The sequence below is a fragment of the Cynocephalus volans genome, unplaced genomic scaffold, assembly GCF_027409185.1.
Source record: "Cynocephalus volans isolate mCynVol1 unplaced genomic scaffold, mCynVol1.pri scaffold_35, whole genome shotgun sequence".
Classification (NCBI taxonomy): Eukaryota; Metazoa; Chordata; class Mammalia; order Dermoptera; family Cynocephalidae; genus Cynocephalus; species Cynocephalus volans.
This window is the reverse complement of record NW_026902463.1, coordinates 1,189,579-1,215,956: the sequence shown is the minus strand read 5'-3', so window position 1 is coordinate 1,215,956 and position 26,378 is coordinate 1,189,579. Positions and strand designations below refer to the sequence as shown.

General features: G+C 47.9%; 1 pseudogene; it reads right to left on the bottom strand.

Moving 5' to 3' along the window:
- Positions 1 to 6,408: 6,408 nt before the first annotated feature.
- LOC134369061 (F-box-like/WD repeat-containing protein TBL1X) lies at positions 6,409 to 22,972 on the bottom strand (annotated as a pseudogene).
- Positions 22,973 to 26,378: the final 3,406 nt, after the last annotated feature.

Below are 26,378 nucleotides of genomic sequence, written 5' to 3'. Positions count from 1 at the left end.
ACTTTATGCTAAACACAGAATTGAGACACTGGAGTTTCAGGTGGCTGTCAGGAGGGGATCACACAGTGGCTAATAAGTTGGGCACTGGTGGCTTTGAACTCCTGCCCAAGTGCTCGGTAGCTGTGTGACTGTTGGCAAATTGCTTAACCTCTCTAGACCTCTGTTTTCTCAGCTGTTAAATGGTACCCACCTCATAAGGCCACTGGCAGGAGCAAGTAAATGCAGTGAAATATGTACATGGACAGTGCCTGGCACGTAGTAGGCTGTCCGTAGGAGTCGCTGCTACTGTAGCTGGGATGTGAATGTGTGTTGAGGAAACAGCAACACACAAGAGAACTTGTGTGACAGACATGCTGGACGCAGAAGGGCAGGGCGAGCATCCAGGTCTTCTGGCTCCAAGTCCAGGAAGCATTTGTCCCCCACCAAGTTCAGGGTCTGCTCGAATCAGGGCCCCTTTGGATGGAGCCCCTGCGTGCTTTCTATCAACAATTTTACAAAGTTCACACGTTAAAAAGGGTAAAATCCAGCAGTTTTTAGTATATTCCCACTGTTATGCAACCATCACCATCATTTAATTTTATGATGTTCTAAACATCCCAAGAAGAATCACTGTGCCAGTTACCAGTCACTCACCATTCTACCAACTTTCCAGCCTCTGGCAACCACAAATCTACTATCTGTCTCCACGGATTTGCATGTTCTGGACATTTCATTTAAATAGAATCATAAAATATGTGACCTTGTGTGTGTGGCTTTTTAAACAGCATAATATTTTCAAGGTTTATCCATGTTGTAGCAAGTGTCAGTACTTTATTCCTACTATGGTCTGAATATTTGTGTCCCCCCAAATTTGTATGTTGAAATAGTCTTAGGAGGTGGGGCTTTTTGGGAGGTGATTAGATCAGGAAGGTGGAGTCCTTGTGAATGTTTTTAGTGCTTTTATAAACGAGACCCCAGAGAGTAGTCTTGTCCCTTCCACTGTGTGAGGAGACAGAAAGTGTCATCTGTGATCCAGAATGGTCCCTCAGCAGACACTGAATCTGCCAGCACCTTGATTTTGCACCTCCAGCCTCCAGAACTGTGATAAATATAACATCTGTTGTTGATAAGCCACCCAGTTTTTGGTATTTTGTTACAGCAGCCCAAATAGGCTAAGACAATTCCTTTTTATTGCTGAATAGCATTCCGGTGTATGAATATGCTATATTTTGTTTTTTTCATTTATCAGTTGATGAGCATTTAGGGTGTTTCCATTGTGCTTAGTATTAGGAATACTGCTTCAATGAACATTTGTATACTAGTGTTTGTGTGAACATGTTTTCATCATATACTCCTGGATATACACCTGGGAGTGGAGTTGCTGAACCACATGGTAACTCTAGGTATAAACTTGTAAGAAACTGCTAAACTGCCCTCCAAAGTGACTGCGCCATTTTGCCCGCAGTGTATGAGATCCAGTTTCTCCCCAGCCTCGCTAACACTTCTTATCTGTTCATTTGTTTTAATTTTAGCTGTCCTAGGGTGGGTGAGGTGGTAACTCATTGTGCTTTTGATTTCAGCAGTTCCTAATAATGTTGATCATCTTTTTGTGTGCTTGCTGGCCATTTGCATACCTTCTTGTAGAAATGTCTATTCAACTGTTTTGCCCATTTTTAAATTGGATTATTTGTCTTTTTATTATGGAGTTGTAAGGGTCCATTATATATTCTAGATACAAGTACCTTATTAGATGTGTGATTTGCAAAGTTTTTCTCCCATTCTGTGTGTTGTTTTTCCACTTACTTCATGGTATCGTTTGAAGGACAAGAGCTTTTCATTTTCATGAAGTCCAATTTAAAATTGTTTTTCTTAAGTTTATTATGCTCTTGCGGTCGTATTTAAGAAACCATTTCCTAACCCAAGGTCACAAAGAGTTATACCTATGTTTTCTTATGGTTCAAACACTTCCTTTCGGTCTGCATTAGTCTATTTCTGCTGCTTATAACAAAATCCACAGAACTGGGCAATTTATAAAGAACACGAAATTTATTGCTTACAGTTTCTGAGCCTGGGACATCCAAAGTCCAGGGAACACATCTGGTGAGGATCATGGTGGTGACTTCAGTGACGTGGGGTATCACCTTGTGGAATAGCAGAGCAGAGAAAACAAAAGACAGAGACCAACTTCCTCATTCTCTCTCCTTTTAAAGCCCTCAGAACCACGCCTCTGACCACCATTACTAATGCATTCACTACTGCACGGTCCTACAATCTAATCACCTCTTCAAGTCCCCACCTTCCAATTACCATAATAGGATTTCCTACTGCATAACAGTCACAGTGGGCGCCAAGTTTCTAATACATGAAACTTGGGGGACACATTTCAAGCTTCAGTGAATTTTGGGGGGACATAATTCAGTGCATTACAAAGTCTATTTAGGTCCATTTTGAGTTAATTTTTGTGTACAAGTGAGGAATGGGTACATCGTTTTTCTATTGCATATGGGTTTCCCTTTGTTCCAGCACCATTTTTTGGATAAATTCACTTTTAAAACAAACATCAGTAAACAAATAGAGATTATATGCAGATTGTAGAATATATTGAGTAGTCTAGCTAGATCCCTGTTCTAAAATCATTGACGTCACTTATATGTGTCACATCATCATTATCTTTGATCTCTCTCGCCTTTCTTTTAGTGCTTACTTCATTATCTATGGTTTTTCCTTCCTTTTTTTTTTTTTTAACTTATATACCAAATTCTTACACATCTGTATAGAACACAGATATGCCTGGCTGTGAAAGTCCTCCAGAGAAGATGGTCAAAACCAAAGGCAGCCAACCAGGTGGATCAGTGAGGGTCCACAATTTTCTTTTGTGTGTGTGTCCTTGTCTGGTTTTCGATCAGAGTAATGCTGGCCTCATAAAATGCGTTCGGAAGTATTCCTCCTCAATGTCTAGAATAATCTGAAGATAAGTGGTATCAACTCTTCTTCAAAAGCTTGGTAGAATTCAGCAGTGAAACCATCAGGTCCTGGAATTCCTTTTAATGGACGATTTTATATAACTGATTCCATTTCCTCACTTGTTTTTGGTCTGTTCAGATTTTCTATTTCTTCATAATTGTATTTCTTCAGGAATTTATTCATTTCCTCTGTTATCATATTTGTTGGTGTATAGTTATTCATAATAGACCCTTATGATCTTTTGAATTTTTGTGGCATCACCTATAATGTGTCATTTTTTATTTCTCATTTTATTTATTTGAATCTTCTCTTTTTTTCTTGGTTAATCTGGCTAAAGTTGGGCCAAGTTTGTTTATATTTGGAAAAAACAACTCTTCGTTTAATTGACCTTTTCAATTGTTTAAATTTCTATTTCATTTATTCCTACTCTGAGCTTACTAACTTCTTTCCTTCTGCCAATTTCGGGTTTAGTTTGTTGTTTTTTCTCTAGTGCCTTTAGGTTGTTTATTAGAAAACTTTCTTTTTCTATAAAGGAATTTAGTGCTGTAAACTTTCCTCTCCAAACTGCTTTTGCTGTGTCCCATAGGATTTTGTATGATATGTTTCCATTCTAATGTGTGTCATAAAACTTTTTAATTTCCCTTTTAATTTCTTCATTAACCCATTGGTTGTTTAGGAGGGTATTGTTTAATTTCAAAGTATTTGTATAGTTTCTAAGTTTTTCTTGTTCATTCTAGCAAATGCTGTTGAGAAGGGTATGGATAGGGCCAGAGGCAAGGTAGTGATCCAGCTGGATGAACAGGAAATGGGGGTGTCACAGAGCAGCTGCACAGCATGTCCTCAATATGCCCGCTAGTGGGTGGATAAGGGGCATGGTTTTTTCACTAATTTAGCCTGTGTTCCCGTGCTGGGCTAACCGATGACATAGTCAAAGGAATCCTTGGAACCTGACTTTGCTCAGATCCTTATCCATATCTCCACACAGTTATGTGTCACTTAATGTTGAGGATCTGTTCCATGAAATGTGTCATTAGGTGGTGTCATCACTGCGTGAACATCATAGAGAGTACCTACACGAACGTAGATGGTATAGCCTAGTACACACTTAGGCTATATGGTATAGTCATTATAATATGATGGGACCGCTGCCGTGTATGCTGCTCATTGTTGGCTGAAATGTTGTTATGCAGAGCATGAATATACGTGTGTGTTTGTGTATTTTTTCCTTTTTGCAAAAATTGTTGCAGCATGCATTGAGGTCACAAGACACCCAGGTATAAAATAGAAAAGACAGACACGATTTTCTCAGGACCCTGTGGACAGCTCAGCCATGTGACATTTCCTTTCACATCAAGATTAAGTATCCCTTTCATTCTAGAAGAGCTGTTCCAGAAAGCATCTGGATTTGGACTTTTGGAGTCACAAAGCTGCAGATGCACTTAGAGCACCCTGTGACCTTGGTATCTGGGTTGCCCAGGGGTCTCTGATAGTTGTTGCTGTACCTTCTTAATCTCTCCTTGAGCATTCTCTCCAACCTGATGAGGCACAGCTCCACCTCTCATTCTAGAAGCAGAGAGGCTAGCTACTTGCTTTTACATCCTCTCTTGCAGCTAGAGCAGGGTGCATGACTTGACAGTGCCAGTCAGATATGTCTCCAGAGTCTCTGAGTTAGAAGTGAGTGCCCAACGGAATGGGTGGCAGAGAAGCGGTTCTGAAGGAGCAGTGGCAGCAGTAGTGGCAGCAGGCAGGTCTGTGCTGGGAGGTGCATTGAGTGTGCTTTGAGGGGAGGGTCCAGGGTCCAGTTTCAGGGTGTGGGCAGTATCCACTGCTTTCTTTGTCATCCTCTTGGCCAAGATTTGCAGCCTGATGTTGGCAGTTCTGTGTAGCTGCCATATTGGTTCCCAGAGATTCTCAGGCTGCCGCAATCCCTCTCAATAATTTTTGGTTTCCGTTAGCCAGTCAGTTTCTGCAGCTTGCAAATCAGAATCCCGACTTATCTGATTATGCAGTGAAAGGGACCCCTCCAAGACAGGACACTGAGCATCACCAGCGTACGCCCAGAGCATGATGCTTTTGACTGGGGTGAGCTGCGAGAGGAAGAGGGTGAGCGGACACCTTCTCACAGCAACTCGACACTCACTGGGCATGGAGAAATGCACATCAGAGACGTCGTGTATAAAGTCGACCTAGGGAACAAGGAGACGATGATTGAGCAAGCAAAGGAAGAAATGAGATAATTGGCTTGGGGCCATTTCTGTGGAAGCCTCGTTGCTGCAGGGGCCGTAAAGTCACAGGAGGCTTGTTTTGTTATTGTTTTCACGATGACCGACGTTAGAGCACGTTGAGATGCTAAGGGGAATGATCCCGTGGAGGGAACACGATGATGATAGTGGGATGGAGGGACAACTGCAGGAGGGACGTTCTCTCTTCAGGGAGAGCAGGAAGTGGGACATATAGCCAGGAGTCTGGGCTGGTCTGTGAGGATGAGGCTGTGACAGAGGGGAGTCTGGCTCTAAAGATGAAACTGTGACCATGAGACAGCTCCCATCTGACTTTAATTTACTGGCCATTTTATCAGCCAGTTTAGTTGTCACACCATCAAAAGCTTTAAGTCTACTCATCTCCCCCAGTACAGAGTAAGGTATCACCATCATCGTCACCGTCTATGACTGTGCAGTGATGGTAGGATATATACACTCAGCTACTGTCCTGACTGTCTCTGAATAAGTACCTTCTGCTTGAGGACAACTATATTCCTAACCAAGGCCTCAATCTTCAGAGCGTTAACATCAAGTCAGGTCACTACAAACACAGCATTCGGTCTCAGAATCTCTTTAGCTTCTTCTTCTAAGAGTTCTTCCTGAAATAACGGGAGTGGAACATTCTACTCTTAACTGGGTCTGGCGAGCTTCTGGCAAAATAATGCTCTTGAATGAAGCCTAAAGCCACGTGGTTTGTGGGAGGCCACCTTTGTCACTTATAACCCCTCTTCCCATTTCTGGCGGTGACTGGCTGGCCACTCCACTACCTCCGAAGCTGGTGTCTTAGGGGACTCACTATATACAATGTCAGGTCAAGTCTGGCTGTGGCTGGGGGAACCTTTATCCCTGCTTGAAATTCCTGCCCATGTAAGCCCTGAGTTGAACGAATAAACCAAGCCCAAGGTCCAAGGTGAACTCTTTCCCTTTCCTTTCTCTGCTGTCAGGAAAAGCTTCAGCAAAGCCAAGTGCCTCAAGCCATCTCAACACGTGCCTTCTCCCAGTCTTACTTAAAAGTGCCTTCTCCCAGTCTCACTTAAAAGTTCTATCTCGGCCCCTTCAAAACGGAGCTACGACGTTCAATGCTCCAGCAAAACGTCCTGTTCTCTCTGCGTATGAGGAAGTTCTGCTGTTGTGCTGCTGCCTCAGTGACAGCGGGCCAGGCTGAGTTCAGGAGCCGAGGCTGGGCTGTGCAGGCGTCCTGTCCTTACCTCGCCAGCATGATGTTGGAGTTGGGGTTGCTGGTGGCCTGCCTGGTGGGACTCCACTTGATGGTGTATATCTCTTTGCTGTGAGCTTGCAGGTCGTGCACACACGTGTCCTGCTTCATGCTCCAGATCTAGAGAACACAGTGGTAACAATATGAGCAAGCTATGTCCCTCCAGTGAGCCAAGAGACTGCTGGCTGTGAACCGTACACAAGCCATTGGAGTGTCCCACTGGAAAAAACAGCAGGTCATTGCCCAGGAAGGGCTGGGACTCCTAGCAGGACCCTTGACTGGTACATCAGAGTTCACTGGGCGAGAGCTAATCTGACAGTCAGTAATGGGACAAATTATAGAGGAAGGAAGAGGACTCAGTACAGATAACCCCCACATGTGAGACTTGCGTTCAGTACTGTGGGCTGTTTAGGGTAAAAGAGCTCATCCCTACAGATGCCAACTTTACCTTTAATGTCATGTCATCAGAGTAGGATGCTAGCAACATTCAAGAAGGATCCCATTTAATAGCATTGACCTCATTCTGAAAAATAGAACGGGTTTGGAAAGGATATCAAGGCCTGAGAACAGACCCAGTGGCTATCCAGCAGGGGGCAGTAGCGCTCTGTCATCATGGTGGCCGTCCACCAGGTGGCAGTAGCACTCTGTCACCCTGCCGTCCACCAGGAGGCAACAGTGCTCTGTCATCCGGATGACCATCCACTAGGGGCAATAGTGCTCTGTTATCCCAGCAGCTGTCCACAAGTGGGCAGCAGTACTTTCTCATCCTGCTTACCGTCCAGCAGGGGGCAGAAGCCCTCTGTCATCTGGCCGACCATCCACCAGGGGGCAATAGTGCTCTGTCATCCCAGCCGCTGTCCACCAGGGGCAATAGTGCTCTGTAACCACTCTGGCTGTCCTCATGGGAGCAGTAGCACTCTCTCATCCTGCCTGCTGTCCACCAGGGGGCAGTAGTGCTCTGTCATCCCAGGGGCTGTCTACAAGGGGGCAGTAGCACCCTCTCTTCCTTGCTACCCTCCACCAGGGGGCAGTAGCACTCTCTCAACTTCCCTATGGTCAACCGGGGGCAATAGTGCTCTGTAATCCCAGCAGCTGTCCACAAGTGGGCAGCAGTAGTTTCTCATCCTGCTAACCATCCAGCAGGGGGCAGAAGTGCTCTGTCATCTGGCCGACCATCCACCACAGGGCAATAGTGCTTTGTCATCCCAGCCACTGTCCACCAGGGGACAATAGTACTCTATGATCCCAGTGGCTGTCCTCAAGGGGGCAGTAGCATTCTCTCATCCTGCCTACCGTTCACCAGGGATCAGAAGCGCTCTGTCATCATGGTGGCCGTCCACCAGGGGGCAGTAGCACTCTGTCACCCTGCCATCCAGCAGGGGGCAGTAGCACGCTCTCACCCAGCCATCCACCAGGGGGCAACAGGGCTCTGTCACCCGGCCGACCATCCACCAGGGGCTATGTTGCTCTGTAACCCCCCTGCCAATCGTCAAGGGAGCAGTAGCACTCTCTCATCCTGCCTACCGTCCATCAGGGGGCAGTAGTGCGATGTCATCCCAGTGACTGTTCTCAAGGTGGCAGTAGCACTCTCTCATCCTGACTACGGTTCACCAGGGGCCAGTAGTGCTCTGTCATCCTGCCATCCACCAGGGGGCAATAGTGCTCTGTCATCCCAGTGGCTGTCCACAAGAGGGTAGTAGCACCCTGTCACCCCAGCAGCTGTACACAAGTGGGCAGTAGCACTCTCTCATCCTGCCTACCGTCCACCAGAGACTGCTGCTGGGGGCAGTAGCGTTCTGTCATCCTGCTGGCCATCCTCCAGGGGAAGCAAGATTCTGTCATCCTGCTGACCGGCCACCTGGGACTTTCCCCAAAAGCAAAGCAAAGAGCCTGGGAGGCCATGCGTTTTCCTTTTTCATCACTTTGCCTTGTTCATTTATATAAAAGGACAGCCATATACCACAAATGAGCAGCCACCCTCATCAATATTTCTTGAAGGGAAAAAATTCCATACTAGGAAGGAAGCAAATGAAGAATTCACATACAGTATAGGTAGCAAATAAAAACACCAAAACCACAGCTGTTTTAAAACTGGACATGGAAATCACTTCCCTGTGCATTTTTAATGCTACAGCTACTGCTTCTATCTAAATCTGCTACCTTTTTCTGGCGAGTGGCAGTGGCCGGGGGTCAATGCAGACAAATGAAACCCCTCAACCACGGTGCGGTTCCACGGGGAACAGGAGGCCCGTGTGCCCCAAGTGCACGAGCACACGCCAGAGCCCAGAGGGTGGCTCTGTAAGAACACACAGGAGAAACAAAACCCACCCAAGGGGCTTGCCCTCTAGTGCAAACAGCCTGGAAATACAAAGGGCAGGGGAGTTCTACCAGGCAGCTCAGCATGCTGGGTGCACAAAGGAACAGGAGTGTTCCTGAGGGCCACCAGGGCCCCGAGATCCCGAAGCTAAGCCCCGGGGGACAAAGGCAAATGTACACGGCAGGCAAGGGAGAGGGGGACACACAGGGAACACGGTTCTACAAAGGAACAGCCTGTGGCAGAGGAACACTGTGCCGCACATGGAGACCAAGTAGAAGGTGCACCCACAAGGGTCTTTTCCTTCGGGTGACTGTAGGGCCCCATCTGCTCAGGACAATCCCACAATATTATGCCTGCTGTCCAGCCCAACAATTAACTAACTTCACACTCATAATTCATTTTCTAAATAATTTCACACACCTAAGAACTCTGGTTTGGAGGATAAATTATATGGTCACACTACTTTTTAAGGAAACTGAGTTGTGAAGGGTGTGAAGCAAAGAAGTGGCAGGGCCACATCAGTGTTCCACATGGCACGGATGGCCTGGGAAAAGGGAGGAAGAAAGCCTGGAGTCCAGGGAGTGGGCTCCTGTGTGAGCAAGGGGAGGATGAAAGGGTCAGATTGAAGAGTGGCATGTGCACAGAGGTGCCTGTGATTGCCCAGGGGTGTGTAAGTGTGCAGACGTGTGTAAGTGCATGGATGTGTATGAATACATGGACATGTGTCTAAGCAAGTGGCCATGTATGCTGGTGTGCATATGTAGATGTGAGTGTCCAGGAGTGTGAGTGGGCATGCATGTGAGTTCAAGGAGTGGGCATCTGTGAGCCAGGGGAGGATGAAGGGGTCAGACTGGAGAGGGGATAAAGTGTGGACCTGTGTGTGAGCGTGCAGACGTATGCGTGCACACATGTGTGCGCAAGTGAACATGAGTGTGCATGACTTTGTGTGCATGTGCACAAGTGTCCATACGTGTGAGTCCGCATACGTCTGCACGTGTGTGTGAGAATGTGGCCGTGTGGGGGTGTTCATACATGTACATGAGTATCCAGGCGTGTGAGTGGCATGCATGTGAGTGTGTGTGGGTTTTCATACACATACATGAGTGTCCAGGCATGTGAGTGTGCGTGCGAGTACGCTTGAGTGTGCCTGCGTGTGTGCGAGTGTGTATGCATGTATGTGTGTGCGTGCATGTGCTCGAGTCTGGAGGTGTGAGTGAGTGCATACATGTGTGGGAGTGTGGGCGTGTGTCAATGTGCACAAGGGTAGCTGGTTCTGGCTGCGGATGCTGACAGGAGAATCGATGGGTTGGTTTCTTGGGGCCCAGGAATTTGGAGCCAGTCACCATGAACTGTCTCAAGCTGAACCTTCCTGGGAATGGAGCGCCACCTCCACCCACCCGCCACTCTCAGCCCAAGTCACAATTACTAGGAAGCATCGAGAAGTGGCTCAAAAGTCTCAGGAAGAAGTAGGCTCAGCCACATTTCGCTTGAGGCTTGTTCCAACGATTAGCCACAAGGAGAGCCATTTAAAGAGCCAAGTGGTGGCACGGTGGTAAAATCCCGGGCACGGCAGCTGGAAATCACATAGCTATGTGACCTTGTACCCTACGGCACACACAGACTGCGGGCAGCACTATTAAAAGATCGCAGATCATCCAGGATTAGTGGTGAAACAAGTTTAGACCAGAAAACGCAAGTGTCCCTTTGTTACCACAGCCAGATATTCATGGGGCAATGGATACCTGTGCTCCAAAGAACCTTCTTTTGGAAGCAGGAACGCATTGGGCTGGGAGCTGAGACTGGTGGGTATTAATGAAAGGCAAAGGCACTGAGGACAATGGAATTGAATTCCCTTAAATTGGGGGCATGATGGGAACTCCCCAGGGGCTTTGATCAGACCCCTCTGCTTTAACAGGGGATCCCCAAACATAGTATTTCCATTCTCTGCTGACACTCCCCATCTATTCACTTATTACTCCCCAAACATAGTATTTCGATTCTCTGCTGACACTCCCCATCTATTCACTTATTACAAGCATCTTTTCCTTTATATCCTCGTACATTTTTTTCATAGCCTTTGCCACAAAGTCCAACATCTAGATCACCTCAGGGTCACTTTTTCTCACTGCCTTCCCGTCACTGATTTAATCCAGCTGCCTAGGGTAGCTGCAACAGTTCAAGAGCAAAGGTCTGCAGAGGAACTGGTCTGCTGTCATGGCATCCTTTGATTCTAGGTAAAAAAAAAATATATAAAAAGGCTCCCGCATCACATTCTCATGAACTCAAGTCTGAAACTCAGAAGTCCAACTTACTGTGTGTCCTTGGAAGGTTTTGACTGGGCGGTCACAGCCAAGTCTGCATACATGAATACACATGTCTGTGTTACAGGAGGCAAAGGTAGTGTTGTGCTGCCAGTCCACATCAAGAGCAGGGGCTGTGGAGCAGGAAAGACAGGGAGGACGCTGACATTTATCAGCTGTGCACAGAGCTCAGCTGACTTAGAACAATTGACAGCATGGTGGAGAAGCCATATCTAGTAACACGATAAAACATATTCCCTCGTGAACTGACTCTTAGGTTTAAAGACCTTAAAGACCCTCTCCTCCCACATTTGCAGGGACGACAAGATGCCTCTGGAGAGAGGCCCCGTGGCCCTTTCTGTGCCCCACGACATGCAGCATCTCTTGCTCCCACGGCACAGGTGAGAAAGGGCAGGTGAGGTGTGCTGGCTGCCTGCCCCCGCACCTTCCTGCTTGAGCAGTATCACCACGGTGGGCCTTTTAGACTTGCTTTCACAGAGAGAGCAGGAAAAAGAAGAGGAAAAAGATTTCATAGCCTTTGCTCAAGACACCCCAATTAAAAAAAAAAAAAATCCTGCAACACATTAATGCATCCCATGGATTCGGGGATAATTAGAGTCAACAAGAATCCCATATTAGGGATGAAATTGGGTGAAAGGTTCAGGACTCGTGAGGAACACCCTCCCTGAGTCCAAGAGACCCTCGGCTCTGCTGAGGGTTTTGAGGTGACTGCCCTCTGGTCACTCCCCGCTAGACCTCTCCATGTCCCAGCTTTCCCAACTCCTTAATCTAGTGTGAGCCCTGCCCCTGAAGGGACCTCAGAAGTAACAACGATGGGAACAATACAAAGGTTAACTAATGCTGCACTTTAGTTACGTTCTCATTCTCTACTTTCTGGGTTCTTTGCTGAGACAGCAGCAGCAAATCCAGACAATTTCCAATGCACCGAAATGCCCAGGGCCATTGTTAAAAGCCCAGCCCTCGTTCTGTCCTCAGAGCCAGTGCCCCAAGATGTTGGAAGAACACGTAAAGACCAGGTGGTGAAGGCAGAGCGGCCAGACTCCATCCTTGTTCTGTCCATCAGTCAGGTCGTGGGGTCTCAGCTGCACACAAGGATGTTCTGATAAGCCCTCAGGGGACGCTGAGCATGGAGTGAGACAAGCCATCTCAGGCCGTCAGCACAGCTACCAGCCAGAGAAGGGGTACAGATGTGTTAGTCCCCATGGCTGTTGTACCTGTGGCCTCCAAGCCTCGTGCCTGTCCACTTACAAGGAGCGGGTCTGCGGCTGAGGGCGGCTGCTCCCACCTCCTCTCAGGCACCCACTTGCTCAAGTGATCACTTGGCACTCCGGGGACCTCATGGCCATGCACTGCTCATGTCTGTATAGTCTCTGCTCCCCTGAGGCACTCCCACTGGAACACTCCCTAGAGGCATTTACGCATCAAGTGAGAGGTGATGGCCGGAGGCGGGGGGCTCGGGAAGGAACAGCAAGGGGGAGAGGGAGCTGCTCACGTGGTGTGCCCCTTCTCCTTAGGAATCTCAGCGAGTCCCTTTTATTCAGGATCATCACAGGCTGCTTCTGAGAAAGAGAAGCTCTGGAATTGTGCCCTGTGCTCACAGAACCCTGACTGGGAAAGCTCATGGCCTGAGGGCTGTGAACAGTGCCTCACTAGAGCACACGTCACACAGAGAACAGGGTGCTGCCTACATAGCGTTTCGGGCCATTGTAACCAGGTAATGTCTTCAAGGGCCAGGAGCTCAGTGCTTTGAGGCTTAGCCATCAAGGTCTGACCAACCTCTTATGATACGAGCTCTCACCATTCCTTCACTGATGGGAACGGCCCCTGCCTGTGCTGTCCGTGCAAACAGTGCAGTTTGTGCTGAGCACCTGCTTGACTCTGGGAGTCTAGAATCGGGCATGGGGTCGGCAATGGGTGCCTCCATGTGACCAGCCCCAAATGAAAACCCTCAGCACCAAGTCTCTAACGGGCTTCCCTGGAAGACAGCTGACTTCTGGGGGAATTAAGCAGATCCCGTGCGACTCCCCGGGGAGCTCACGTCTGTTCTCCCTGGGACTTCATCCCTCATGCCTCTTCCCTTTCCTGATGTTGCTTTGTATCCGTTCCCACAAGAAGATTAGGTGTGTATGCTGAGTCCTGTGTGTCCACCCAGCAGACTGCCAAACACGGAGTGGTGTCGGGGACCCCAACACAGCAGCCCTCCCGGAGCAGCAGGACAGAGAAGCCTGCCCTGGCTCTTTGGCTGGTGTTTCCAGACTCGGGAGCAGGTGGGTGTTGAGGCGTCTGTACCTTGCAAACCTGAACGACAACACTTAACATAAAATGGGTCTCCTTCCCACCAGCGAGGTTCCACAGGCTGCTCCCTCTGTGCATTCACAATTACTTTAAGGGACATTTCACAGAACTCTGAATCATTCCTTTTAAATTACAAAATCAAAACAAAACTAACCTGAAAGGAAAGGAAACTGTTGTTTGGCTTCTCCTGTGTGGGCATCCCAAATGATTGTTGTCTGCACGCCACAAACAAAGGAAAAAGTTAGTAATTATTCTTCTTGCAAAGTTTTCTCATGAAAAGTGCATCATACAAGAAAAGACAGTGGGACCTTATTCCTTCTAAACCATCACAGTCCAATAGAGCTATTCCTTTAATTTTTCCGGGAAGCTGTAGGAAGTTCAGGATGAGGACAGGTCATATTAGTAGGAGAAGGGGAAGCAGAGGGGAGTGTTCTTTTCTCTGTTGTTTGGGGGTTTTTAGTGGCTGCCTGGTAAGGGGATCTGAACCTTGACCTTGGTGTGACACCATGCTCTCCCCAAATAAGCTAACTGCCTAGCAGTGTCCCATAGAGGTATCATGTGAGTCACTACACTAATTTTTAATTTTACAGTCACCACATTAAAAAGAAAAAAAGAAACTGGTACAATTCATTAACAGTGTATTTTATTTCACTCCAATAATGCCAAAATACTATTGTTTCAACATGTAATCAGTATAGAAAAATATTAATGAGGTATCTGACATTCTTTCTTGCCCCCCATTCTAGGACTTGGAATCACAGCGTGTTTTACACACAGCAGTTTGGACGGCCACATGTGATGACCTACAGCCACATGAGCTGGTGCCTACTGCAGCGGACACAGCAGCCTTAACTGATAACTGAGAAAACTACCCAAATCAGTGGTGATGCCCCCTCATCCCAAAACGCTAAAATACCTGTACCAAAACATATCTAAATGTCTTTCCAGCAGTTTTCCAAATGAAGAGCTGCACAAACAGACATTTCTGGAAATTCCCCTCACCGACCATCCATGAACCAGGACCACGCGATGTGACAAAGCCATCGGATTATGCCCGGGTCAGGCTCTGATTTATGGGTCTACAGTAAGGAAAAAGGTGATCGGCAACTCGGAACACAAAGTAAATCATGAATTCTGATGAACTTACTGATGCTAGGAACATACTTAAAGCAGCAGCCAGGGGCAGCTCCATAAATACCATTGGAATTAAGTCTTCATTAACTGGAATTTTCAACGACATTGGAAACTTTACACCTGTCTGTCAGTGGGACTTCATAAAGATTTCATTTTAAGAGCTGGTTATGTTTTCGGTTGATTGTAGAAACATTCAGAGGGATCACTCAGAGCAGCAAGTGTCTTTTAAACATGGTATTCCTACATTTGGGGTCAGCTCTAGACCACCTGTCACTGTTTGTCTGCAACTGTTTTCTTAATTTCTCAAGCACAAACAAATGTGGATTATATATTGTGAGTACAATCGGTCCTTTAATAATGGGCGGGTTAGGTTACCGACCAGGACACAGTTGAAAATCCACGTGTAACTCTTGCCTTCCCCAAAACGGAACTACTAATAGCCGACTATTGATCTGACTTGTTACCAATAACATTAACGTTCAATTAAAACATGTTTTCTGTGTTATATATATATATATACACTGTATTCTTAAAATAAAATAAGCTAGAGAAAAGAAAATGTTATTAAGAAAATCATAAGGAAGAGAAAAAGACATTTATAGCATTGTGCAGTATTTACCAGACCAAAAAAGTACCATGTATAAGTGGACCTGTGCTGTTCAAGGGTCAAACTGTAAGTAAACTCACAAATGTCTGATACATTTTCACATACTACAATCAGTCACTGGAACATTTAGTTGACGTGTATGTTAAATATACATTGAACCAAAGAAAACATTTCACAAAAGCTTTGAGAATGTGAAATATATTTTTGTCACTTTGGGTTAAGCATACACTGAAGGTCACACCAGCATCATCATAATTTACATTTCTCCATGGGTATTATGTTCAAGGACACTGTTATTATTCCTGCCATGATTGACTAAGGAGTAAAGAGGGACATACATGACCCAAAAGACTAACATGATTCCAAATATGCATTTTTACTGATCGTACAGTCCGTCACCTGGTAGAGTCAAAATAAATAACCGGTGAGAAACACACAAATGAATGTACAATAAAGATCCGCCAGGTGGGAAGGTGGCCAGGAAACGATTTAGAATGCTCGGCAAGTCGGAGGGCAGAGTTACTGGTAACCAGGGACTGATCCTCCTCCATGCTGCACCAGCTGTGTGTCACTAGACAAGGTAATAAACCTCTCTGGCGCTCCAATTCTTCCTCTGTAAAATGGAATTGAACATACTAATGCCTGCTTGCTGTAAATGTTAGCGATCATTTTCTTGAATTATGTTCATAATTCAAGTGGCAGTTACCAATGGCCTACTGAAGGCATGACAGAGTGCTGTGTATGCGTATTAATTGAACTAGAACATCTTGGGAAAAATTTGATGATAGTTACACGACACATTTAGTGTGTCAACCACAGCAGCTTATCTTTTCTTATATTATAATAAATTAGGCTCCCAAGTCTGAATGAAGAGTTTCTTGGCTTAAATATAGAGAAAAAGAACAAATGATTCACTGACCTACACAGTTATATCCACATACAGGCGCTGGCACTCTTTCTGTCATGGGGCCCCTGGTAAATACCTTAAACTTTGAGGTCCAATGGTCTTCTATTGCAACTCCTCAACTCAGCCACTAAGGGGTGAAAGCGGCTACCGACAATTCTCAACAAATGAGAGTGGCTGTGTATCAATAAAACTTTATTTAGAAGAACAGGTGATGGGCCAGTTATCGCCTGTGTGGGCTGTACCCTGCCAAGTGCACCCATGACTTCTCCAAGAATGTGATGATGTTTAGAGTTCGTTTATTATTTTATATTAAATTTTACACCTTGAATGAACAGAAAGCAGTAACAGAGTAAAGTTTTCAAACTATCATGAAACCAGTGTAGTTTCTGTGGGGGAATGGTTCTATGTCTCCTTCCTCTTTGTTCTGGGATCTTCCACCCCATGATGGCTTCGAGAGGCACCCGGCTCTAAAGCCATCACATCTCTCTGGCAGCCCTGTCCAAGTGCAGAGTAAAGGAGTCCCACTTTGGCTCCGTGGCCTGTCAGGGGACAGTGCCCTGTCCCTGGGTCCGTTTTACTCCTGCTCAGGAATTGTGCAGTCTACAGTGGGAAAAAGGAGCTTATCAAATTAGGAGAGCAGAAGTCTGCTAAGAGAACAGTCTGTGTCACTAACATCAGTCTAGGGGTGAAAGTTTACACAGAGCACACCCACACCCCCTGCTCTGTCCAGCCATTGATAAACACAGTCTGGAGATTTTCCTCTCTTTATCATTAAACTATGAACCTCAAAAGAAGAGACACTTTGCACAGAGGTCTGTAGAACAGTGGAATATACTGACAGAGATTACATGGTAAAATTAACACGAAGATCAAAATTACAAAAACAAAACCTATACAGGTCCTTTTGATTTCTTAAGGGGAAGGAGAAAGCCTAAGAATTCAAAGAAAACATCGTGTTATCTGGAGAATGAAAATAAACATGTATAGATCGAAAGTATTTGTTTTAAGTTAATACTCACTTTGTCTACACCAGCACTCAAAATATAATTCCCCTTTTTGTTCCATTTCAAGGCAAAGATGGGGTCTCTATGTTGGCCTAAGGTGCTGGCCAGATTACGTGTTATGTAAAACAAACACAGACAAACATGTTGATTTCAAGGCCATGGTCTGTTCACTTCACGGTTACATACAGAAGAAGGTCCTGTCCAACCTCAACACGACAGACACAGGACTACCGTCTTCCATCCATATCCTTGCAAAACGGTCATATGAACCTGTGGCCAGAAGCGTCCCATTGCTCTGCGGGCCAGAAAGAGACACAAACCCACAGAAGCAGCTTAGTAGTGGTGGCACCAGAAAAGCACACAGAAATCGCCAGGATCCCAAGTCTAGAATATTCCTAAGCCGATAACTGATGCCACATTAAGAGACTAACGGGTCATCTCTGACTACTTCAGCACACACTGCTGTTAAATTAAATGCAAGGCATGTGGACCAGGAAGTGAGAAAGCCACACTGGAACCACTCAACATGTGTGCTGTCTAATTAAGGACAGAATTTAAAATACCTACAGAAAGTCATCCTAAGACTATGCAGAAAGCAAAAAGAAGTTGAACGGCATGTGTCCCACGTATAAATGCACTTAGCTGCTGGTCCTGAGCTCTCCAGGTGGAAAGTTTTCTTTCCTGGCTGCTTGTCACAGCTCCCCAGCTGAGCCTTCCGCGGGTCCCACCTTCACGCTGTGAGGTCCCCCTCTCAGCGCCATCAGGCTTGACTCGCTCATGTGTGCTGACCATGGGAAGGCACGGCCACCCAACACCCAGCTCATTCTGTGCCCGCCATGGCCTAAGCAGGATCTCTTGGAGATGGAGAGCACCTGTGAGCCCACAGCTCAGGGCAGGGCCACCACACATTTCAAGGGGCCCAGGGGGTGGAAGATGCTTACGTTCCAGTCCAGTGAGGTGACATCTTTGTTACTGGGGACATCGTGTCCCCCCTCCCGTATACATTGCCTCAGTACAAGCTGGGTAGAGTCCCCGTTGCTGTGTTCATTAAGGTTCCATATCCTGGCCGTCGAGTCTCCAGACCTGCAGAATAAAAACACACGCACGTCGGCTCTTGGTGGGAACAGCTCTTTCCCCCCCTCCCATCCATCCCCCCTCCTCTCCTCCCCACCTCCGCATTTATCAGTTTTAAATGTCTTTGCTCCCCATCCCATGGAGAACACGGCGTGGAATGTCGACTTCACAATCCGAGACACACAGAGCTGTGGAGTTAACAGGACCTGCTCGGGATCTGCTCATGTCGGGAAGACGTGACAGACGAGGTCAGACAACAGCACGTGTCCCTTGAGGCAGAATGCTAGAGGCGAGCAGGGGTTCCCCTGACCATGGAGCGTCCCGCCCCTGACATCCTCACCCAGAAGCCAGCAGATCGCTGACAGGGTTCCAGGTACAAATGAACACCTCGGACTCATGGCCCCGAAGGACTGTGGCTTTGTTGGGTGGAATCTCAACGTCCCAGTCAATTTGCATGGGTTTTGAGTGATTATCTGTTGTAGGAAACACAAAAAGGCACGTGGCTCATCAATAAAAAGGAAACTCATTCTCAGGGGGCTTCTGTTTTAGGAACACCTTGTTTTTATGTACTAGGCGATACCATCTCTGATGATTATAACTAAATCATGGCTTTGTGTGATTGGGTATTTTATGTCTCTTTGTATTTTGCCAGTCTTCAAACTTGAGTGAGGAATACACTAATTTATTCCATAAAACTGGGGCCAGTCAACTATGACCCATGGGCCAAAATCTAGCCTGCTGCAGCCTCTCCTCATAAATAACGTTTAAGTTATTTACCGACTCCCATATATTTATGCATTACCTGCAGCGACTGATATGGGTTGAACCGTGACCCCAGTACCTCAGACGGTGACTGTATTTGGGGACTGGGTCTTTAAAGCGGTGATTAAGGTAAAATTAGGTTGTTAGAGTGGGTTATAATCCAATACGACTGATGTCCTTATAAGGATTGGAGATTAGGACAGAGACACACACAGACGGACGACCATGTGAGGACACAGGGAGACGATGGTGTCTACTAGCCAAGGAGAGAGGACTCAGGAGGAACCAGTCTGCCTCACCTGGAGCTCAGACTTGCAGCCTCCAGGCCTGCGGGGAGAAATGTCTGCTGTTTCTGCCGCAGATCTGCAGTGCTCTGTCACAGCAGCCCGAGCAGAAGAGGACAACTGCTTCTGCATTTCAAGACAGAGTTGGGTCACTGTGACAGAGACTGCCTGGCCCTGAAAGCCTGTGACAGCCACTGTCTGGCCCCTTAGGGAAAGTTTAGTAGCCCCTGCTTTATGGGAAAGAGAAGGCAGCGGTCCGATCTAACTAGCACACAGTCAGCAGCAGCTGACAGTTTTGTAATGCTGTGTAGAGTTGAGTCTGCTGTTACATCTTCTTGTTCAGGTATTTTGGTGGAAAACCCCAGGAAGAGAAGGACTCACTTCTCAGTGGCAGGTAACCTAAGATCCACTGCTTCTGGGTCAACACATAAAAATATGAAAATGCCTGGTGACCCTGCTTGGATTGAGAAGCCTGACACACAATCTTCACAGCCTACCCTCAGGAACAGCGGGGCTGTGAAAAAACCCTACTTCTTTTATGCTTCCCAAGTTCCCATGTGGCTGGGAGAAGATGAAGATAAGCAAAATGATCTTCCATGTTTGGTGGATCCATCCCCTGGTGATGGCGAGAGGACAGCTGGCGTCCTAGCCAGCCGTGCAGTGGGGGCCTGGGACTCTGTATAGGCATGCAGAGTAGGCTGTCACCTGCTCACTTATCCACAGGCGGCCGTGGCATGCTGCCGCCCCAACAGGCTGGTCTGCAGACCAGCCATGAGGTGCTGAGAAGGGGGTTGAGCTGGCTGCTGCAGAAATTAAGAGCAGTGAGCGAGGGTGTGTTAGCCACGTGCACCAGCAAGAGAAGGAGGCTGGGCTCCCTGGGGCAGGGGTCAGTGCCCAGACGCAGCCTGGGTAGAAGAACTCCCACTCCCACGGCCACTGCAGGGAACAGCCTCCAGAGGAAACGACCAGAGATGGGGAACGGGTAAGGAGCCGACCTCAGACCAGAGGGGTGGCAGAATGGCTCAGGTCCTTGATGGAGCACAGGCATGCCTTGCATTCTGACTTTGGGTCCCAGGACATGGCACCTCTTTTGTCTCTGTTGTTCTAGTTTTAAATAGATTTTCTGATGTGGGAGTTAGTTGGTGGAAGGTGCACCGGGCCTGAGCAAGTTTCGTGATATGATTGTCGAGCTCTGACTCATCTACTGCATACTCTTGGGCGATTAGCTAACAGGTCTAACCTCCCGGGGTTTTGCAATGACCAAGTAAGATGATGTCTGGTGTTCAGGGCGTGGTGCCCTTGCACTGACCATGGGCTCGCCTACTAGACCATAATTTGGCTGAAAACCCTCTGCATGGAAGGCTGAGAGAGATACTTGCTTATGTTGGACAGTGATCATCTGGTACTTGTCCCTGTTACACGCGAGCCTTCAGGAGCAGGGCAGCAGGATTTCATAAAATCCAGGATGTGTGTCGAGAAGGTCAGGTCTAAGGATTTAGGTGACAAACGGGGAATGTGAAGGTCTTCCGGCCGTACAGTAAGCAAGCACTGGAAAGCAACTGGTGAGAAGTTGACAGCAGGCAGATCTCTAAGAAGTCGTTGCATTCGCCCAGCTTTAGAAGCACAATAAAGCGCCAGAAGCCCCACACTTAATTATTGCGTGTGCTCGTTCTCCTCCCCGTTGACCGTGGCCTCTCCGTTCTTTGGTGGACTTTGCTGGGAAAGTGCTGCCGGGGCTGCCGTGTCTGCCGTGGCTGCTGCTGCAGCCGCTGCTGCTGCCGCTGCGGCCGCCGCACTGGCCTGCTGCTGCGCGAGCTTCTCGCGGAACGCCTGCTGCTGCGTCTGCACCACGTCGGGCATCACAGCGTCTATCAGGGACAGGGACTCTATGGGGCTGCTGTCAAACACCGTGCCATCCTGAGAAAGTAAGCCAAGGGCAGCCGTCAGCAACCGCAAAAGAGGACATCGAGGACCAGACTCTGCCTTCCAGGTGGGAGAGGTGCAGGAAGGTGGCCCAGAAACAGAGACGCCTGGGAGCTCAGGGGCTGGGGTCGGGGGTCGGCGGCATCAAGCAGGTGCCCGGACTGTAGGGGCAGGGCAGAGGGACTCCATGGTGGGCCAAGGACCGGGAGGTGGACAAGGGGAATCGTCGATGAAGAACTAGGTATGGTGGCTGTCCTGAGGGAGACCTGATATTTGGTAAGTGTCAACCTGAACTGGGGCATTAAGGATATGTGAACGTGTCTCCTTTATTCCTAAACAAAAGTGCTATATCCCTGATGCAAGGATTCTCAACAGGGGCAGGGGTGTGTGTATGGGGGGAGTAATTTTGACTCCTTGGAGGACATCAGGGAATGACTGGAGACATTTTTCATTGTCACCACTTGGCAGGGGGTCTACTGGCAGCTGGTGGGTGGAGACCAGGGATGCTGGTCCACATCCTCCAGTGCACAGGACAGTCCCCACTACAGAGCAGGGTCCAGCCACAAATGTACATAATGCTGAGCAGGAGAAACCCCGTCTGGTGCCACGGCAAGTGTGGAATCTCTTAGTAACCACTTTTGTGGGAGGAGTAAGTCTTTGGAAGCATCGGCCCCGATTTAGAGATGCCTGCAACATTCAGGATTTCCTTCCTGGTGAACCTGCCCATCTGATCTAATAAATTAAGCACTTGCAGCTACTTGAAACGATGCCCTGGGTTCAGGGTTTAGACAGAATATAGCCACGATACAACCGACAATGACCTCGTTTACTTCTGATTCATATTTTTCTGTTTTTTTTTTAAAGATGACCGGTAAGGGGATCACCCTTGACTTGGTGTTGTCAACACCACGCTGTACTGAGGGAGCTCCAGTCTGGGCTTCTGATTCACATTTTTGTCTGAACATCTTTCGATTCTCTGGTACTATCAAAAAAATTTCTGTACACACTTAAAAGTAAGACGTGCTTTCTAAATACTCGAATCACATGAAACCCTCATTGCTCCGGGTTCTGCCTCGTGGACGGAGAAACACATTTTTGTGTGCTCTGAACTTGAGGAAGGCAGGATAGAACTGGGACACGTGGACTCATCCGTGTGGGACTCAGCTGAATCCCGAGAGCACAGATGAAGGAGCCAGGGAGGAGAAGGGATCTGTTTAAATCCCAAATAACTGACTTTCAAAATTTCTATCAAATCGGCACAGCCCCAATCTAGAAGGTGGCAGGGGATACAAGAGGATCTGTATGATTTTAATTGATGGTTTTTGTTCCATCCTTCCCCGGATCAGCTCCACAAAGAGCACAGTCGTGAAACCAGCACCTGAAGTCACTTTAACACAGGGCCATCATCTCTCTGTCCCTGACTGTCCCTCTGGTTATGCCCTCTGTCAGGCTCCCAGGAATGCTTGGAACCAGAAGCGTTTCACAGTGTGAAATTTTTTCTGAGTTTGGAATACTTGCATTATACTTACTGGTTATGCACCCCAAATCTGAAAATCCAAAATCTGAAATGCTCAAGTGAGCATTTCCTCTGAGGATCACATTGATGCTCAAAAACTTCAGATTTTGGAACATTTAGGACTTCGGATTTGGGATGCTCAAAGTGTAACAAAAACCAAACAAACAACCCCAGCTTGCTCTCAGACGCCTGCAGGAAGCACACGCGGGCTTTGGACTGGGGTCCCGAGACCCCGCTGCTGGGAAGCCCAGCCCCGCAAACATCACGTACCTCGTTGATGCTGATCTCAGCCTCCACGTACTGCAGCCCCTTCTGCAGGATGGAGATGAGGGCGGCGGGCGGCACCAGCGTCCCGTTGATGTTGGACTGGCTGATGTGGCTCTCGATCCCAAACGTGAAGGCTGAGTGGGAAAAACCTGCCGCGAGAGGGAGGCCAGGCAGGTGAGACCAGAGCAGGAAGAGCGGGCAGAGCCAGCAAGCTCTGAAGGGGGCAGCGCGGATTTCAACCACGCTTCATTAACGGGGTGGCCACTGCTGCAGGACTGCGGCTTCCGATGTGGGGTCAGGCAGGCAGGAAAGGGCCGGGGGAGAGAGACGAGTGTGAGATCAAGGAAGACTGGGGAAGGGATGAGGTTCCTTCATGGGAGGACCCTTTCAGTGCTATTAAGAAGCAAAAGGGAACAGAGTGGAGGCTGCCCCACGTGCCCTGGATGGCTGTCTCTTGCAGAAATCCAACTCTGGGAGTCCCCCGACCCCTCGGTTCACATATTCTTTGCGGGAGCTCAGTGCCGCAGCCTCTCTGTGTCCCCTTCCTCCCCCAATGTGTCTCCGTTACTGCCTGTGTGGGAAGCTGCTTGGCAACTCAAAGGAATTTTGGATGAAGGTTTTTAAGGAAAAGTTCAGGAGAGCCAGGACGGCTAATTCTTGTGGATGACAGCCGCGTTGCGAAAAGAAGGCAGTGGCATGAGGCATGGAAGGAGGTGCTGGGGGTCCACGTAGGGGTCTGAGGGCAGTAGGGAAGCTGCAACTCCCCCTCCTCAAGGAAAGGAAAGTGGCCCCCTGCTGTCGGTGGGGGGATCTGTGCAGCTACAGGTAAAACAGGCAGCCCAGTCGGTGGGGCTTGATCGCCCCGTGTGGACCACAGGCGGCCCTGGGGTGCTCGAGGGCTCGTAAACCCAAGGAGGTGAATGCTGTAGGGGCATCCGAGTAACCTGGACCTCCATGCTCGGCTCCCCGGCCAGAGGTGGGGCAGGGCCTCTCACTCCGTTTCTATTGTCTGCTGATCGGGCAGCAAGGGTTCTCAAAGTGACCACTCCTCCTGACTTGGTTCTGCCCACTGTTTATGGCGACGTTGCCGGTTTGCAGGCTTAGCCCTGGTTACCCGAGCAGGTGGGTGCCTTTCCACCTGGCCTGGCGATTGCTTCCCTTCCACCCTCCCTCAGTCACCCAAACAGGCAGCGGGATCAGGAGCGTGAGGGCTTGGCCCTCATCAGATGCAATATCATCAGCCCTGCTGCCTCCCGTTACCCAAATCGAACTGACTTTGCAATAAACCAAAGTCTCACTAGATGGGAGCACACCTCCATGCAAGGAGGCGTCTGTGTCTGTGCTCTCCTGCCCCGTTCCCTTCTCACTTCCCTGTCCACTCGCTCCTCCCCAACCCACCCCGTCCCTCCCTCATCTCCCGGTAATAACGGATGTGTAAAATAGGTAGTTTATATTGACGGGACGGAACAAACATGGTAGATGTCATTAATTCTGCACTCAGTTGCATACAGCCCTGTAATTCTTTACAAAACCATACATAAATTAGGTTGCAAGGCTTCCTCTCTTCTGCGTTTTTAGAGGATACAAGCACAGGCCCTTTACAGTAGACCTTACCTTTCCCTTCTCCCCTGTTTTTTTTTCTCTTTACCCACCTTCCTTTCCCTGACCCACTCCTAGCAAAACAAAACAAGCCACCCCTGCGTTCAACCAGTGACTCCCCTGTATCTCCACCATGCTCTGCAGCGTTATAGCTCCAGGCTTTCCTCGTCCAGGTTTCCAGCAATGCTGATCAATGGATGGAGGGCTATGTCTCACCCTCCTGGTATCCTGAAAAGACCTCATGCAGGGCTATGACACTGCAGTCATAATAATAATGACAGCCAGCCTTCACAGGGCACCCACTCTCCACCTGGCACTGCTTCTGGGGCTTTATTCGAATTCCCTCAAGCCTCCTGGCAGTCGTTCCCTCTGCCATCTTTCCCTTATTCCTCTGCTTCCCCATTCACAGAATAAGTCCCCGAGATCTATCAAGGGTGACTGATGGGCACACATCGCTGAGCTGGTAGGGGTGGGGCTGAGCTCCACACCCCGGCAATGGGACACAGTGCTTAGTCACTGTAAAACACTGTTGAGAAACATCTACTAAATGCTTCAGAGCACAGCATTTACTGCTGATGAGGGCTCCTGACAAACAAATCTCAGTAACTGCTGGAGCAATTGTGCAAGAGAAGTCCGGCTTCTGTTGTGCAGATGCTCCTCTACTTACAATGATGTCATGTCCTGATAAAACATCGCGTGTTAAAATACTGAAAGTCCAAAGTGCGTTTAATACACCTAAACCACCAAACATCACAGCTTAGCCTCGCCTGCCTTAAATGTGCTCAGAACAACTACTTTAGCCTACAGGTGGGCAAAATCACCTCATGAAAAGCTTGTTTTATAATACAGTGTTGAACATCTCACGTCATTTACTGAAAATCATATTTAAAGAAAAAGCAGAATGGCTGTATGAGAACTCAAAGTACGATTTCTACTGAATCACATTTGCACCACCGTAAAGTCAAAAAGTCATAAATTGAACCATAGCAAGCCAGGAACTGTCTGTATTTCACTCATTCACTCACTCATTCATTCAAACGTTCTCTCAAGCAACACCGGGCCACAGAACTAATGTTTAAGGATGCATGCTCCGAGAAGCACAGCTGATCCTGACTGCATTGCTACCTTTAGCCAAATCTGGGAGCTTTGTACTCATTACCTAAATCTTTACATCAGCTGTTCAGAGCCGGTACTGTCTTCGTTTTACACATAAGAAGGAAAAATATTGGAGAAATTAGGTAACTTGCCCAAGGTTCACACCTGTGATGAGAGGCTGATCTAGAATTTGATCCCTAGACTACGTGATTCCAAGATTCATCCTTTTACCCTACATTGTAAGACCCGCAGGCACAGGAAGCAGAATTCCTGCACCCTCTAGGCTGACGCAGATGGCACTCCCACCTGCTGCCCGGCTGCACGGCTGGCAGCTCTGAGCTGCAGCATCATTGCAGGGCCAGATAACATGGAAACGGATGCAGAACCCATTTCTATTTCTAACCACAGACCTGAGTACGCCCCTTATTTCTCTCTTGCTCTGGGGATTTAAGTGTTGAGTATATGGTTTGACTGCATCACTTTCTTACGTTTACGGGATGATGCTCTTTTGTGGGGATTCCAACTCTAGACTGCATTGATGACGGTACTGAGTTGAGTCTTCTTGGAAAAGGGACGGAGCAGTAAGATGGGCTGAGGGTCTAGGAGTCTGAGCTGAAAACTCTCTGCTAGAACGAGTTTCCCCATGGCAGCCGAATGACAAGGAAAAGGCAGGATAAAGATCTACAGGGTACCATTACCTTGAACATTTTTGATTAGCCTGGGTCTTCTACTGGAGACAGCCGGTAATCATGATTGGAAATTAGGCACCTCCATAAAGACTCGCAGTCTGTACGTTCCACATCCCTATTCAAAGAAGTTCTCCTAGTTGCTTAAATTCATATTAGTTGCATCT